Below are 17,677 nucleotides of genomic sequence, written 5' to 3' on the forward strand. Positions count from 1 at the left end.
TTTTTGTAGCAAGTGACTTTTAAGAAACCATCATATACAAAGAATTCCTCAATGCATCATTAAGATACCTTTTTCTGCATAAAATAAAATAGACCTTCATCCTCCATATCTATACAATGGTTAAATGAACTTGGATTTTTAGGCCGCTTTCATTCAGTTTGCAGCAACATTTTACTAAGACTATTTGTGGCCACAAAAACTACAGGTATTGGAGCACCTTGTTGAAAAACTTCCTCTTTCAAGGGAAACTGGTAGGTTTGCCCTCAACAGTTATATTCATTCCATCCACCCACACAAGTATTAAGAAAAATAAAAATATTTATAAAAAGTGCAATAAAAATGTTAGAAAATCTATTTTATCAAATCAAAACACAGAGTTAAATCCAGAGTCACCTAGGAAGCTGTAATTATTTTGCTGAAATACAACAAAAACTGATTTAATCTGTTTCCATAAAACAAAACAAATCCATAAGGATTTTTAATATACCTATTTTCTCCCATGTGGTCTTGCTTAATGGCCTTGTTTTAAAGGATTATATATGAAAAAGTTTAGAAGCAGAAAGCAACCAAGGAAGTTCTTATATCCTAAATATAACTCAACAACTAAGACCTTGAATCAGCTGGTGCTAACCAATTTAGGTCTACTGAAGCCATAAACCATCGTAAAGTTTCTCCTACCAAGCATACAGCTTTATTAAGTTTCTCAAAAACATGCAAAAATTCTATTAACAGTAATTAAAAGAGAAAATAATCAGGCAGGTATCTCAATATGACTTTTTTTCCCCACAAGGACCAGACAGGCAAATGTTTATAACACTGACAAAGCAGAATTATTAGACAAAGGATGCACTTTAAATACTTAGTATGATTAATTTGTGTTAGCCCCCAATTCATTTTCATTTACAGAGCTAGGAAATTCATTAATAAATTGCATTTTGTCTTATCAGGTGGGATATAAATTATTTTAAAGTTTTTTGGTAAAAGAAATCAGAACTACAGCCAACACTAGCTCAGATCAATGACAGTTTTGTGTAACCACAAGTTCAAGAACATTTGGACAACCCTCTCGGGCAGGTGGAATGATTCTTGGGGTTGTTCTGTGCCAGGCGAGGAGTTGGACTCCCATCCCTATGTGTCCCTTACAACTCAGGATATTTAACAATTCTGCAATTCTATGAACCAAGCTGCAAAAATTAGAACACAGATGCCACAGCTTCTAAATAACAATTTGGCTCCACTCAATTTTGTAGCCAATCTTATCTACAAGTTTTATTTAGGCAATGCTAAGAGTGCCCTTTAGCCTTCTCTTCAGCAGACTGAATCTACCAAGTTCATCTCATTATGGGTCACATGCTTTAGCTCCTATAATTTTGGTCTGCTGGATCTTTCCTAGTTTATTTGAAACATTTTTTTTTGAAGTAAATTATTTAACATTTATCCCTAACTACAATATTCTACATTATAAGCTAAGTACATATATTCTAAAATACAATATGAATTCCACTGTAAACCCCACAGTCATGACGTACCTTACATTACAATTTTAAGGCTTATTTTATACTTACTTAACATGACCTGACAAAAACACAGACAAAGCACAAAGCAATTTTTTGTATTTCCTTTTAACTTAACACTGAGCTTCCCTTACACTCTTTTTCAGTTCTTTTCCACAAAACAATCTAGAATCTTCAGATCTGAGTTACTGATAGTACTTAACACTTCAATTCGCACCTCAGGAACAGATGAAGAAATTTTGACAAAAAGTTGTATCAGGTCTATTTATGGACTCTCAATAATACCATTATGACAACTTTTTTGCCATTCTGACCTAAATTTCCTGAACTAGATTGTCTACTACTGCATTGCCACCAGTGGGAGCAAAATATAACACCTACAGAAACACTGATCTGAAACACCACTTTACTTGAGAAGAAGAAAGGTTCTCAGCACATAACCATTTTCAGTCAGATGACTTATGAACTCCAGGTGAACTGTTAAAGCCTTTACAGAGCTGTCTACATGCTAAATGCAATTTCTTCATATTCCTTCAGAAGAGAATATATTTAATGAAAGAATTTTAGACCTGAGGGTAACAAGAAGCGTGTAAAAATCTCTAGTATTTTGGAAGCGCAAGTGCAGTTTTTAGAAGCACATCCCTTCCATCTTTCCAAGAACTCAGAATGAAGGACAGACATTTTCACATCATTATAAAAGCATGTACCAGACTGTCATGTAATAGAATACTGACCATCCTACTCACGTTCCATTCATATAAACCCCTATAACCAACACACATGCTGTTAAAGATTTTTATCTTGTAGAGGCAATTTGGAAAAAAAAAATCAGACTTGGCTAACCTTGAACAAGTCCCAGAACTCCTAATAGGTGACCCACTAGTGAGAATCCTCTGGTAGCACAGTACAAGAACAGGGCCCCCGCACCAGAATTAGTCTGATCTCCCAGACTATAGTGTTTTCTTTTATAGGCATTACCCAGACTTTACAAAATATATTACTAAATTTGCAGTCTTACTTTTCCTATGGCTAGAAAATACACCACCAGATTAATGTAACATTTACAAATGTCTTAAAATCAAATCTGTAAGTGCATCACTTGAATAATCACATAACTTAAAATAAATTAGTATTTGCTGTTGTAATTTCCTTAAGTCATCCAAGCAATCTTTCAGGAATATTTTTAAAATAGAGTACATACAAAGAAAATAAAGGACGCTTCTTTTTACATCTGCCAAGAAGAGCAGTCTTCAAAAATTCAAACATCAGAATCCCTTTACATTGATGCATCCTTACTTTTTTATTAAAAAAATAAAATTGGATGAACAAGCTTGAATTGGTAATGTATTTAAAAATTATGTTCACTTATCTTAGAATGTTATCCAAAAATCTAATTAAAAACAAAGCACTTACACAATTGTGGAGAGAACCTGTAGGAAATACAGGCTTCTCAAAATTCCATTGTTAAATGGCTATGGGAGTAACTCATGCATATTTTCCCACTCAATCCCACAATATTTTGTAACCAAAGAGTATTTGGTTAAAACTACCTCCAAAAATTACATGAAAAGTACTGTGACAAAATTATAAGCATAGATGAGATGAATCAGTGTTTTGGGTTCATCTTTTAACAGCGAAATATCTTGTACCGGGACAGACCAGTCTTTGAGCATTTCCAGCCATACCCACAAGGGAGCACAGTGCATGCAAAGAACAGATCTCATGTGAGAGTTTTGTGAAAGAGAAACAAATCAATTGTTAGCAAGTCCAGACAGGCTTGGTCACACCAGTGTTAGCCAGTCAGCCACCATCTGATAAATACTGGTTTCCAGTCTTTCAAAGGGACAAGGTGCACCCCTTCAGAAAGCAGCAGAACAAATTACATTAATTCAGTCTTGCACAAGTAAAATTAATCAAACTACTAGTATTCTAAATGAATGTGTTTTGGTAGTCTCCCTTTACAGTTAACATGAAGTTCAGCTATGTTTGTTAAACACCTCCCTTATCTGATACTTGGGTGTTTTCTTTTTTTACTCATGGTGTGACCAAGTCACAAGGAGGAAACCAATGGTCCAGGCACCAAGCCAACAGAAGAGCACATTTTATTTCAAAGAACGGATTTTGTATGCATCAGCACAAAATTATTCCAGCATGTACAGCTACCTGTGTAAGGGTTAAATGCTGTAAATAAGGACATAGGCTTTGGACTGATTTTTTGTTTTGATTTTATTAAAGTCAATAATTTTGACAGACCAACATACACATTGTGCTCATTTGTTTGATACAAAAACTTCCTTTTTCGTTTTAAGCTTTGAAGTCATCCATAATTAGTCATGTGAGACATGAACACATCATTAAGCACCTCCCTCCAAATTTCAGAAATTCTTCTCATGACGAAATGTGTGCTAAATGGCACAAAATGTACAGCTGTGAGTATGGGAGTGTCTCTCTTCTGAGCCAATTAAAAAGTTTTTCCTTTATGTTCTCATTTTTAGTTATCTTTCTCCGTGAAGAGACCACTGCTCTAAAGCAAGAAAAAATTCTATTAGCTGGTACGGATCAGCCTGCGATCACGTGCTCAGGTAAGCAGCCCATGAGCTGCTCAAAATGATAAGCCAATCAGCAAGGAGCTGCCTGACTCCTGCCTAGTGACAGGCAGCAGACAAAGGGAAGGTCATGAGAAAATTAAGGGGGGGTGGGGGGGAAGGAGAAGCTGCAATCTAAACAATAGTGTGCAATGAATGGGGTTTGCATAACATCATGGGTCTAGAACAGCACCAGCAAAGGGCTCCTGGAGGGCATGCAGCACTAGCCAAATGCGCCACAACCATAAAACATTTGCCAAAGCACAAGAACTATATGAAGGAAGTAAAATTCACTGATAATGAACATCAGTGCTCAAATGTGCCAGCCTTTTTTAAAATGTAGCATAGCCAAATCAAAGAAAGTGAGGCAGCAAATAGTCATGAGTATTGTGTTCTAGATGGAGAGTTCCAGGGAATGAAAGTGGTGAATAAAACCTACCTTTCAAGTCGTGGTTCATAAAAAGCAGTTTTCAGTTGAAATCCTCCACAGCAATTTTGATGTAAGTTGTTAGAAATTTAAAAACTATTTTCAAAGAAGAAAAAAAGTACTGCTTGAGACCTATTCTTATAAAAGACGTAATTAAATAATGCACCGATAATTTGGTTTTCAACCACTAATACAAGTCTACTGATCTGGCTGAATGGAATACACAACACCAGCCCAGTGAGCTCCACATACAACTGTGCCTTTGTTTTTAAATGCAATAAACAAAGTAGAAATCACATGATTATCGTATGTGCAAATAATAGCTCTTCTAGCACACCACAGACGATTTGAATTTTTGTCCCTTTTAGGCTCAAGTTACATGTTAGCGTTAGGAGAAAAATACACCATTTTCTAAGAAAAAAATTACGTCACCATCCTGCCCTATTTCACCTAGTGCACACACAGCAGAACAAGGTGAACTGTAATTAAAAACCCCTTTAGCTCATTTGTCACCGCCACATCCCGAACTGCGGTTCGCAGTGTGGGGAGCGAGAGGCACGTTCCCCTGCGGCAGAGCCCTGCAGTGTCCCGGGCGCTCCCCAGGGGGCGCCCGCGGGGCCCCGCCGGCCGCAAACCGCGCCGCGGCGGGATGGCGTCGCGGAGCCGCCTCCCATTGGCTGCACGGAGCAGCTGCGCGGCAGCCAATCAGACGGGAGTGTCTTAAATTCCACCCAGCAACAAGCCCCACGCGGCAAACGTCGGGCGCGGGCACGAACGCGGGGGCGCGCGTTAAACGAACAGGGGTTTCCAAACGGCGCGATAGAAAGCCAAAGGCTTTCTGTCTTGAGACCTGGAGTCGCACAACAGCGCTGACTCACGAGTGAGGGTGCACAGCGGCGATAAAGAACAGGTGTTTAATGCGCGGGAGCATTTTTTGACGATCACAGAATTCCTGCGATGTTGAATGCTGAATCAGAGAAACCGCTGAGATCCAACCTGGGTTCAAGTATGGCAGCTGGGAAACCTCCCTTTCTTCAGATCCTATGAAGTGACACTGCTTTTTTAGTATTCCAGCAGAAAACTGGTGTTTTCTCGTGACTGCAGTATGACTTCTGCCCTGAAAGCAGAGGCCAATCTCCCCCACCTTTGCAAAATGCCATCTGAAATTCAGCAAAGCATTAAGCCCACATATATATCAGTGCCAAAGAAAGACACCCACCTACATGGCAAAGCCTTCTTAAACCAGAGTAAAGTCATAGTATAGTTTTAAGGAGATTGCTCTTGTTTATTGTATATGTGGTAGTGTCATGTAATAAACTTGAACTATGCTCTTCTCACTTTGGCGTCACAGTAAGTTAAGCACTTTGGTGTCTCTACCTCAAGAAGATAATACCTCCTCTGACACTGGCTCATGAGCCTGTTTCCCATACTAAATATTTGAGGTGGTTTTCCCCATGAGGTTCTGATGCCTTGTGTAAAAAATGAATGCCTTATGGGACACAAATGACTGACAGGTCTATTTACGTGGCTAAGGCATTTCGTCTGCTGGTGGCTTTGCAGAGTTCTTACATATTCTTTTGCATGTTCTTACATGTTTCATAACTTTATGCCTAGATAACTGCATTCTTTGGAACATGGAAGAATGGAAAACAAGTGGAAAGTCTTTCCTAGACAACTTTTACAAGCAACTCAAGTCCCTTAGAAGCACCCACTATTTAGCACATGGAGCTTAAGCTGATTCTTCAAGATGATTTTATCTTTTTCTGTATCCTGAATTTTAACAGCTACTCAGATTATTAAACTAGTAAAACTGCATACTGGAAGTCAGCCAGAGCAACAAGGCTGTGATAATGTGTTTTCTTACTTCCCACAAGTGTTAGAGATTTCAGTTTTTATCAACAACTCAAAACATCAGCTTCCAGTTCAGCTGTGACATCTCCAAACACTAAACAAATCCTGCTGTTTTAAACGTCTGCTGTTAAACTGTTTTAATATTCAGCTTTCTAACAAAAAGATTTTTTTTTTAGCACAAACTAAAATACTAAGGATGTTTGGTGAGGTTTTGTCATTTAAAAAAAAAGAATTTACTGAATGTGAAGTTGAATTTCTGCATTTAAATTTGATGAATATTATTATACACAGTCTCAAGGTTAGATTACAGTTCCATCTCTGGCATAGTATAAACAGCCTGAATTTCCTTACAGTTATCCTTGGATACGAGTAGAACCTAATAATTCCAAAGATGTCGCCGCTAACTGCTAAAACACATCTACAGCTAAAAACGTATCAACTTCTGATATTATAAACTTAAAACCTGAACAACCTGAGTTAATTGTTCATGCACATACAGATAAAAAATATGACACACTGCGGAAAAAGAAGAATCTTAGAAAAAAGGCAAGATGTTCTGATCATGCTTCAGCTTTTCTAGGCATTATAAAGTACAGTATTTTTTCCTTTTATAAGGAAATTATTTATAAATTTTAAATGTATAATTTTAAGCAATTCAGCAGGCTACAACTTCGACATGGTATCACTAAGATATACACATTTGCATCCCTTGTCTTGTTAGATAAAATGCAGAATAACATAATTGTAATGAAAAAACTAATGTATTTACCCTGAACAGTCTATTGCCTGAACTAGTTCCCGTATGACATATGCAACTAGCTGTAGAGGTGTAACCACAGCTTTCCAACTGGCAGCTCAGTGACATCAGAATTCAGAGGTGAGCTACCTGATGCTGACAGTGGTCCCAAGAGTCACTTCTCAAATGCCAGAAGAAGTGAAAACTTGCAACAAAAGAGGCGATGCTGCACTGAAATGTTACTAAGTCTTTGCCCCACATATAAGCACATTTTATGAGGTTTTTTTTGCAAAGATTTGAGTTTTTTCAGTAACAAAAAAGCAAGTTCAAAATGGAACTAAACCAGAAGCTGGTAAATTTGGTGTTGGAAGGATTATCAGTATCTTCCCCGGGAAGACACTGTTTCTCACCAGGGGCAGCATACCTGCTGCCTCGACCGCACCAGACCTTCCCCCACACAGGCGAAGCACATGGGATAGAAGAGACACGTCGCCAGGGCGCGAGGAAATCAGCTCTTCCATAAAATCATCCAGCTGAAGCCTGGTGGGGACTCTGAGATGTTCGGGGCAGGGAGGCTCTTTCCCGTTTTCCTCATGAAAGGATGAGTTTTCTTTCAGTGTCTGAGGCAGGCCAAGGCAGCACCTCGGCAGCCATTTTGTTCTCTCATCGGCTCCCTACCCGATGGCGGAGACTGCCCGAGATTTGCATATCCGCTCGGGATTGGCTGCCGCAGAGCTGCTTTGCATAAACCAAATCTGCCTGGCAACAGGCTAAAAATAGCCAGGGCTGCTGCTGGGAGCGGCACCGCAGCAGGGCGGGAGTGCGGCTCGGCCACCGCCAGGGGCCAAGGCACGCGCAGCCATGCTAGTGTGACCTTGCGTGCTGGCACGGCACACCGAACTCCCTCAGGGTTTCGGTGGGGCTTTTTAAATGACAAAATAAATTCTGAGGTTATTCCCCTTTCAAATCAAAATATGTACTGTTATAATCTGCACACTATCTTCTTTCTCACTTTCGTTTCTAAGCCAGCTGGAACAGAAACCATCTTTCTTACTATAACACCCCCATGTCGGTTTGGTGAGATGGCAATGGGGTAATCCACAACACCTGCAACAAATGCAACCTGATCCTTACTAGATATGGAGTGTTACACAAAGTTCTTGGCTCCTGAATTACTCCTTGTTAATCATAACTCACTGCAGACACACCTGTACCATTCCTCCACTCGAAACTAAACACTGTGGGATTTGGAAGGGCAAGCAGGATGAACTAAGAAAAGAAACTGTAAATAGAGAAGGAATCTTAAGAATAAAATTTAGATTCAAAATCAGGTCAGTAAAGCACAAAAACTTAAAGATAATATGTACATACATGTTCTATGATAGAAACTCCAGCAGTAATCTATATGCACATAATTTTATGACTTCAACCTACAAAACGGCAATCAATCATTTATGTAAGTTTCATTTTCAGCAGTACTGAACTAATAGCAGAAACTCTTCTGACTGCAGCAGAAGCAACTGAAGAGGTTTCCACACCTTTCTATTCAGCACATCCGCCCCCAGGTTTCTGTTTCATGGAACTGGTTAAATGCAGGTGAAAGCCGACATTTTAAGATGAATGAAGCACACAGTGCATGCAGGACATGTACAGCTGTCTAACCTAGCTCTCTGGCAGCCTGAAACGTGCCCTCTGATATGTACGGTACACATAAGCCTGCTAGAATGAAAAAAGGGTCTTTTCTATATGACTGTCAAAATTAAATAAGGAGAGCAGGAAAAAAGTGCCCTAAGCAGGTGGTTGGTCACAGTGACCACTGAAGACAGTTAATATCTTCTGAATGACTCAACAAAACGGAATCACAAAAATTGAACAGAAATCTCAATAGGAAGTAATACAAAACAGTGTGCATAGAAAAGCTTTAAAATAAAATTAGGGGGAAAACACCACCATCACCACCACCAAACAAATCAAAACACACAGAATTTCTCATGAAAGCTACAGTTTACCCAAACTTTATTACCCACACTTAGTGTTAGGATTGTTTGTCGCAAGCATTCTTTATGGAAAGGTAGCTTACTACATATATATTAATTAGCTATTCCTAATGCATTTTACTAGCAATGGTATCTCTACTATAAGACATTTTTTCATTTATCAGAGGCTAAATGTTTTCCAAAAGAAATTAATGTTGCAAAATGATAGGAACTAGAAAAGAAAATGTCAACCAAATATTCTATTCATTACTAGATACAGAAGAAGGAAAAAAAAAAGGTGCATTTTTAGTACTGGTAACACATTGTATTAATATGCTAAGGAGCCTAGATAAAGCAGGTAGTTCATCTTTTTACAATGATAAACAATCACTTTCTAATAAAGTTCTATGGCAGTCAATTTCTTACTCTACAAAGCATGCAACAACCACAGTAAGACTTACTCTAGCAAAAATCTATAATGACAGATTAAATTCTCTTGGGTCAGTGGGTGGAAGATTGTTTTTATGTATTTGCTCGAAGGCAAAAATTTGTCACATTGCACACTTTTAAGGACTTGTAACAAAAATTACCTGATGCGTCACCCAAATAGTCCTTTAAATGTTTCATAATCTAATACGTAAGCAACTATTGCATGGATGATTCTTTAACTTCATCATGTCTAGAACAAGCTCTAGAGACCATATTGCCAGATTTAATTCTTTGTAAGCTACCCAAAGAACAGGAAGCAGGAAGTAAACAAACCTACAATTTCTTTATGAAGTTTTAATCATGGAAATAAATGATAAGAAAAAAAGAACTAGTCTTGAAAGGGGCTTTAATGATGACGAGTAGCCTGAAAAAGTACCAATTCTTACTGTATTCTTCCTTTCTAGAACCTTTGACACACCTACCTACTCACCATACTTGCTGCATAGACAGCAGATGTGTGATCTCACTGTAATGCCATTTACCTGACATGTTAGGAGACCAAATGCAATATCCTAGATTTGTTACCATATAAGAGACTCTCTTCTCATTACTATCTTGTTGCCACACTTCCAAATTCAATACCAGTAGGAATCAATTTTGAAATGATGCCACACTAGTTTTAAGTGGCACAATTGCATTGATCTATACCAGCAGCACCTTAAGCAACAAAGCACAGTATGTTCATTTCTGAAGTGCTTACACTAATAATGCTAATAATTCTTGTCAACTCACACACTCTGAAGAACAAAGATACTTAAACAAAAACATAGGAAGATGAGAGTAATGTCCTGAAAGAGTAATTACACAGTTGATGGGAAAATCTTTTTTTATACCAGGGTGGGGCTAAAGTTTGGCTGAAATCAGTTGGTAGAATCAGGAAAACACAGGACTTGTGTGTCAATGTAAGACAGTTGCTTTTTTATTTTTCTTTTTTAACAGGGATAACATGATTCACTGAAACAACCTTCCCAAGGATGTGGCAAAATCTCCATCACTAAGAGTTTTCAAGATGCAGTTGGACTGGATGCCAGATAATGGATGCCCATCTAGGCTCGCTTCCCCAAGAAAGACCAGACCACATGATCTTTTAAGGTCATCTCCAATCAAAGATTTTCTATGAACTGAGCTGTACAACTGATTTAATTACCAGAAGATAGATCAGTGTTAGCTGTCAGATATTAACACCTCCTCTAAAATGGGACTTTTAAAGGTGGTCAGATGACTACTCCCACCAGTCTTCTGAAGGACTGTTACATCTTCAGCAAGAAACCAGTAATTGCACAGTTGAGAAGACACCTTTCAAGATAAGCAGTCTTCTACTAATAAGCTAAATCATTAAAAAAAACACAACAAAAAAACCCCTCCCTTTTTTACTATATTATATACATAGACACATTATATACTTCATGCATTTTGTATTTATATAGATACATATGGCTGAGGAAAACATCATCAGATGGCTTACAGTAAGAAGTCTAAAATGGCTATTAGGTTGTGAACCTGAGGATCTAATTTTATTTGCATAGGGTTTTAAATGTAATTCTTGTGTATGGAAGCTAAAAAAATATATGGAAACAGTAGATCATTAGGCTGAAATAAGCATAAATGAACTTATCCATAATGCAATTTTCTCCCAGATAAACAAATTAATCTTGTTTGCTATCTCTGGTCAGATACGCAAAAAAGTTCCCCTTCTTTGGTCAACCAACAGAATTAGTGGTTCATTTTGCATACTTTAATTCATTTTTTTGACTGGTTAGTCTTCTGACATGGCTATATAAACTATTCATTCAGTAAATATTGCTGCTAAAAATATAGAGAAATATATTTAAAGACACTGCAAAGAGTATCAAGTTTGACAAGCTCCTACAAAGTTCTTTTCAATTTCTATTTATGAATATCTGTAATAACAACATAGACAAACAGGATGTCAGATAAAAACTACTATGAATGTTTTTGTTTTTTAGGGCAAGGTACACTGCAAGGCACAAGAATCTGATTCTAGAAGGGAAAGGTTATTTTGGAAGTCCAGGCTAGGGGACATCAAGCAATGGACCAAGCCTTTAGTGCCTGTCAAAAACATACTGCTTTTTTTGGGTGGGTTTTTTAATTCTAAGAACTCCTATGAAAAAATCAGGATAAACTTCAAGTGCAGGGCAATACAACACATGTTTTGCATAAACTCCTCACACCAACAAAACTTGAATAAAATGAACACTCTTAAAATTCCCACAAATTTAAACTGTATTTTCATACATACATTGCAGCTATCACAACCCATCTTCTACCTGCAAAATTTCAGTTCAAAAGAATGTTCAAAACAGCTCACAACAATTACAAAGTTAGATTTCAAAATGTGGTGCAACGAGGAATAGTATCAAAATCAATTTATATTATTCAGATATAATGAAATATTTTTTTCTCCCCGTTCCGCAACTGCAGCCCATGCATGACTAATTCAGTATAATCCCGCATTAACTGTGAAGACAAGTTAAGGAACAGGAAAACTAGAGTTTATTGCAACTATAATATAAAAATCGGAGACCAAAATATTTTGTAGGAAGTCTTGTTTAACACTAGAAAAACACCAATTCGAAAAATAAGTTTTACTGCCAGGTTTTCGTTTCCCATCCCTGACAAAGGCAGTTTAAAGGTTCACTAAAATGAGGAATAAATCTGTATAAAATTTCACAAAGAAAAATAAGTTCTTTAGCATTCCTACTTCAGACAGACTCCCTTTACAGCAGCAGTGTTGCTGTAAACATTCAATGTATTCATCTGCGGCTACCAGAGACTACCACAGTTGCTAAGCAACATCTTAATTTCATCTCAATTTTGATATCTGCCATTTTGGCATATTCACTGGAACCTGACTTATTCTTTAAATAACTTCATCTCATTCCATTCCTTTCACAACTGTTTTATGAAGCGCAATCAAATAGATTTTTCAGAGGGGAAGAGGGGGCGGGGGGAAGCTTCCTTTTCCCTATACTTTTTTAAGTATCTATGCATAGATAAAATATCTTAGAATATTTGCATGTGACAAGAAACAGTCACCATAGTGCTACAGAAACCCCACAGACATCCAGCAATCATCTTGCCTTTTTTTGATTTCTGGGTTCTCCACCTAAGTTAAGCAAGGACAGGAAGTAGAGAATTTCATACTAACAGGAATATTAAAAAAAAATCATACCATAGAGGAATTAGCATATTATCTAGATTTATTCTACACTGAAATAAAATACTACTCTGATACATGAGATTGAACCCCATCAGTTAAAGAAATGACATATGAGCCCATACATGCTCTCCTTATATTTTATAAAAAAAGGGCCAATATAAATGACCTTCAGTGCCTCTACCAATACACAAACATCATGCAGCAGATTTCACAGTGGCTGGAAAACAAAAAGGACTGCAAAAAACCATATAGTCAACATATTTCTGTCGATAATATTGCTATGAGGTTACTGCTCCTTGAGAGACTGCCCACACTGAGTGTCATCTAATCCAGAGATGTTTCCTATGAAACGAGACAGCATCCTATTCCCTGGACAGCTACTCTGTGCACTTTGTATACAGTAATAATATTCAAAAGAGGCAACAAGCTTTTCAGAACTCTGGCATAAAAAGCACCACCACTGCTATGCAGTACCATCTTAAATAGTTTAGTCAATATCCATACACAAAGCCCCATTCTCTCCTGTCCTTATTAAGTAGCACTTAAGTATTAAGAAATACTCTTCAATGTCATCTTAAAAGGGTTCTGTTACATTTACTAAATATTGTGAGATCTCCCTTTCAATTAAGTAAGGATTGAGGAAGAAAGAGGAGAGGATAAAATGCTAATAATTAGGTGTAGACTTGTGTGATGAGAACTGTAAATAGCTACGTTTTTATGAAATACTAAATAATTGAAATCATGCATGCACTTCAGGCAACAGTTCTTCAAATCATTACCTTAAAATGATCAGGGAAAAAAGCAAGTGCTTCATTACCCATTTCAAATTACAGAAATTACTTACAAAGAAGTCTCAAAGATCTAGAGTAAAAAACCAATTATCTAAAAGCAATCCAGCTATCAGACTTTCTCATATTGCAATATGAATCTTAATAAAAGGGAGCCCGTTAGCAAGCGCTATATAACTTTAGCTGCTAAATACTACATATTTTTTGTGTTGTGGGATGACCAAATGTCAATAGCCACATCCATAGCAAAATCCTAGTACAAGGAATGTAAACTATTTTCTTGAATTACAACTTGTTCTTAATATTGCAAAGGAATATGGACTTCTAAACATAAGAAACTGAAATTAAAATCTGTCTGAAGGCATCTCTTTTCCATAATGATTGAAGACTATATCTTTGTTTCCTTGGTTTCATAGTCTAAGATCCTTGAAAAAGAAAGCAGGGAAAAGATACACAAAATGTTCTCTTGACCACAGCAGCCAGCAAGTTCTCATGCTAGGTTTCTTAGAAGATAAAAAAGGAAAATAAAGACTGAAGAGATGTTCCATCTAATCAATAAAGACCTTTGTCTTTTAGATTAAGAAGCTACAGGTCTCAAAGGAGATCAACTTACGCTTCCCCAAGTATTTCTTATGTCTGTTTACTAATGATCCCAATGAAGGTTGCCATTATGCAGGATGCACAAGTAATTCTGGAAGACTTTTCTGGCTTTAAACTTCACATCTAGGATGTCAGGTTTTAATTTTTTCTCCTGATGAATTCTTTTAAAAGCTACCATAAGCCCCAGTTTGCACTTACTCATCACCATCAACTCTTCATGGTTGCTGGCAGTGAATGTGTGGACAGAAGTCAGCCAGCAATGTTTTGTTCATACTGAATAGTAATATCATACACACTGACTTAGTGAACTAATAAAGTGCACCTAGATATATGATCCATTTAGGACACCAGAAAAAACAAGTCTAGAGCCACCTCCAAAGCCAGTGTTGCATTCCTAAGTGGAAAGGAGAAAAGCGAAGAAAAGCAGAACACATCTCTTCCAGTAATGAGGTCGTTGTTTTGCTTGCTCATGCAAATTTTCAAAAATAAAGAAAATAACATTACAAATTCATGAAGCATTGACAGTCTGCACAGAACATCAAACTATCATTCACAGTATTATGTAATACCAAAAAAAAGGAGCTGCAAGTTTACCTCTACTGACACATTATTTGGCAATGAGTTTTCCAAAACAGTATGTAAAAAATTTCTGAGCCTGATCCCAAGAAACAGTGGCCAGGCTGTAGTGATACTGTCCAATGCATTCATGAGTTGGTAGTACTTGGTCTGCAAAAGAATTCTTCAGTGAAGGGCTTGAAGAAGTTCTACAAAAAACATCCTTAATTTTACTGGTTTTTGAGGGGGGAAAAGCAGCTGATGAAGCAACGGTCTAGAAATAACATTTCAGAAACACACAGAAATACATGAAGAATTTATACAACTATTTTAGACTGCTTGCCTTCCCAAATTTCAGAAGAAAATCATATGGAGAAAAATGCATCTGCACAGTCACTCAGGGCAATCATTTACAAGAAACTTCTTTTTCCTTGCCTAAAAGTTTCCCAAATGTGACCCAGAGTTAAGATGCCAGAAGCAGACGGTAGGAATTATACTTAAAAATGCCTCCATTGATAAAATGTATGAAAGCCACAAAGGAAAGCATCTTTAATTTTGACCATTTAAGTTTTGCTATAATCCAACTTCCAGAAAGGTTCTGTCCAGAAACCTTTAACATCAAAAGAACACTTGTCCACAGCCTGTCTCTTGCCTGGCAAGCCAAATTACTTGCTTACTTCCTGGAAAGGAGAGGCTGCAGTTTCACCTCCAAAAAATCAAAGGCTAGATTTCTTTTTGAATGAGTGAAGAATCATTATACATCCCTTCTTCATGTGCTGGCACATAGCATAGCTGAACTGTTCCCTGATAATTTTTCGTACTAACTACAGACTCTCCAGATGAATTTGTGTGCGTGACCACCTCTCCCAGGTTTGCATTTGTAACCATAAAGTTTTACTTTATTTACATACCCCAAGGTGAATATGGCCAGGTCATAATTTTTGTGCTTTTTGCCAGGACCCCTCTTGAATTTTTCAGCATTGTAAAAAACCAATATGGACAACAGGACTGCAACGTGTATTGATGTATAATTCACATCATCAGCATTTAGTACCATCCAAGAACATAACTTTTTATAAAGATATAAGTAAATTCCTTACTCTTTCTCTGTATGCTTAAGAATTTCAGTCCCTCTGCATTACCTGTCTATTTTGGGCTTTAGCTATCTATTTTGTCTGTGTGATCCCCACTTACTTCCAGGATAGAGTGTCCTGTCAAGCAAATATATTTTATGAGGGATGGTCTATACACGTATAAATCTGTGTGCAAGGGTAGCACATCTATTTTAATAAATCTAATAAATGGTGTTTGGGTCTCACTAAGTAAATGACCCTGATGACTCTGTAAGAGTCAATCTTTCCATCCTCTGCAAGTTAACAAAAAATAACTATTTTACAATATTAATAATAAACTTTACTTGGAGCATGATTGCTACCCTCTCCCCTTCAAAAGCTTTAAAAATCAATTTAATGTTTTATTGATACGGGGTTTGGGGAGGGGAAGTTGTTATTTAAGGAGTATCAAGGAGTTAACTCTGTCAATGAATAACTTTATTACAGCTACTGGGTATTTACACCAAGGAATTTTGTTTTAAAGCAAATTATATTATAATATCCTTTTTATAATTTCAGCATTTCAGTATTTCAGCAATTCAGTATTTCAGCAATTAAATCACCTCTGTGTTAATTATAATAAGATTAACACCTATGTGTTAATCTTTCCCAATTACTGACACATTGTTAATCCTCCATTGGTTTTCTCCAAACCTTTTTAAAAAGTCTTCGGGGTCTTCAGCAATTCCAATTTCACACTGAGTTACTGGGAGGGACATCTCAGAAAACTATTCTCAGCCAATTCTTTTAGAACTCCTGGATGCAGATTACAAAGACCGCTTTACAACCTTTGTTAAGAAATATCTATCATGGAATTTTTAGTAACTTCTTTGTAACCTCAAGGCTTCAAAAACTTGAGTTACCTACGTGACCTTATAATCTCACTTTTATCTAAAATCACTCAAAAATATTTACTGTGATTTTATTTACTTTTTTTTCTTTCACTATGATTCTGTTACCATATCACCTACATTACTGTTAGAATTCTCAATTCTTAACAAATCTCACATTTGTTATAGTTTGATTTACCAGTCAAGGTTTTCCTCTCAGGAACATTTTATTTTAATCAGTTTTCTACATTTTTCATGCCCTACTCAATGCCATTTCTCCTCTACCATCCTTACACTCTTACTTCACAGAAAGGAGGGAAGGGCCCTAAACTGCTTCCTTCATACAACAACGAAAGCAAGACTGGTTCTAACGGAATTTAATATTTACAGAAAACTTTATAGTTGTTAAAGGTGATTTTTAATGTAATTTATTTGGGGAAATCTACCATACACCAGTGTTTGCACTCTCTCACACAGATGCCCATTTTTGTACTTTTTGTAGTCTGGATATGCATGTAAGCAGACTTCCAAAGGACAAGCAAAATTCTGTCCATATCAAATCTTAAGTTAGCACTAAAAAGTTACTGAACGTTTCAAAGTGTATAAACTAACTACAAGCTGCAATTCATTTGGCCCATATTGCAGTCATGCAGCATTTTTCTCTGCCTTATGAATGCAGATATTTACCTTTCTCTATTACCGTTAAATTCCATCCTCCACAATATCAACCAGTTACAGTTCTCCTTTCTAGCATATTTACTCTATGGGCCTTAATTCCCAGGCCTCCCAGAATGCCTCCACTACTTTCAATATCTCCCACTGCCATTTTAACCTGTAATAATTTATCCGCTTACTTTGTCCTTCTACCTCTTTAGTTTAATTCTCTCCAATTAATCTTATTTTTCCTTCAGCCAAAACAGGCCTGTCTACTTCCAGTTCCACATCCCTATCTTGAGCTGATGTCTGCCTTTAAGAGGCCATGTTTTGTTGGCTTGTTCATGCATCTCCAATTATCTCTTTTTCTCTAGGTCAG

At 37.1% G+C, this 17,677-nt stretch overlaps 1 protein-coding gene across 18 annotated transcripts in view; it reads right to left on the reverse strand.

Moving 5' to 3' along the window:
• Positions 1-17,677, reverse strand: part of LOC131591963 (activating transcription factor 7-interacting protein 1-like) — an 83,937-nt gene that overhangs the window by 47,491 nt on the left and 18,769 nt on the right. For 3 of the 18 annotated variants that reach the window (XM_058863111.1, XM_058863118.1, XM_058863120.1), the window contains one exon: positions 4,539-4,622. The exons of the other annotated variants lie outside the window; for them this stretch is intronic. The gene's annotated coding sequence lies outside the window, so the exon portion shown is untranslated. The remainder of the gene's footprint in view (positions 1-4,538; positions 4,623-17,677) is intronic. 18 annotated transcript variants of the gene reach the window in all.

This window comes from Poecile atricapillus, chromosome W, assembly GCF_030490865.1.
Source record: "Poecile atricapillus isolate bPoeAtr1 chromosome W, bPoeAtr1.hap1, whole genome shotgun sequence".
Lineage (NCBI taxonomy): Eukaryota > Metazoa > Chordata > Aves > Passeriformes > Paridae > Poecile > Poecile atricapillus.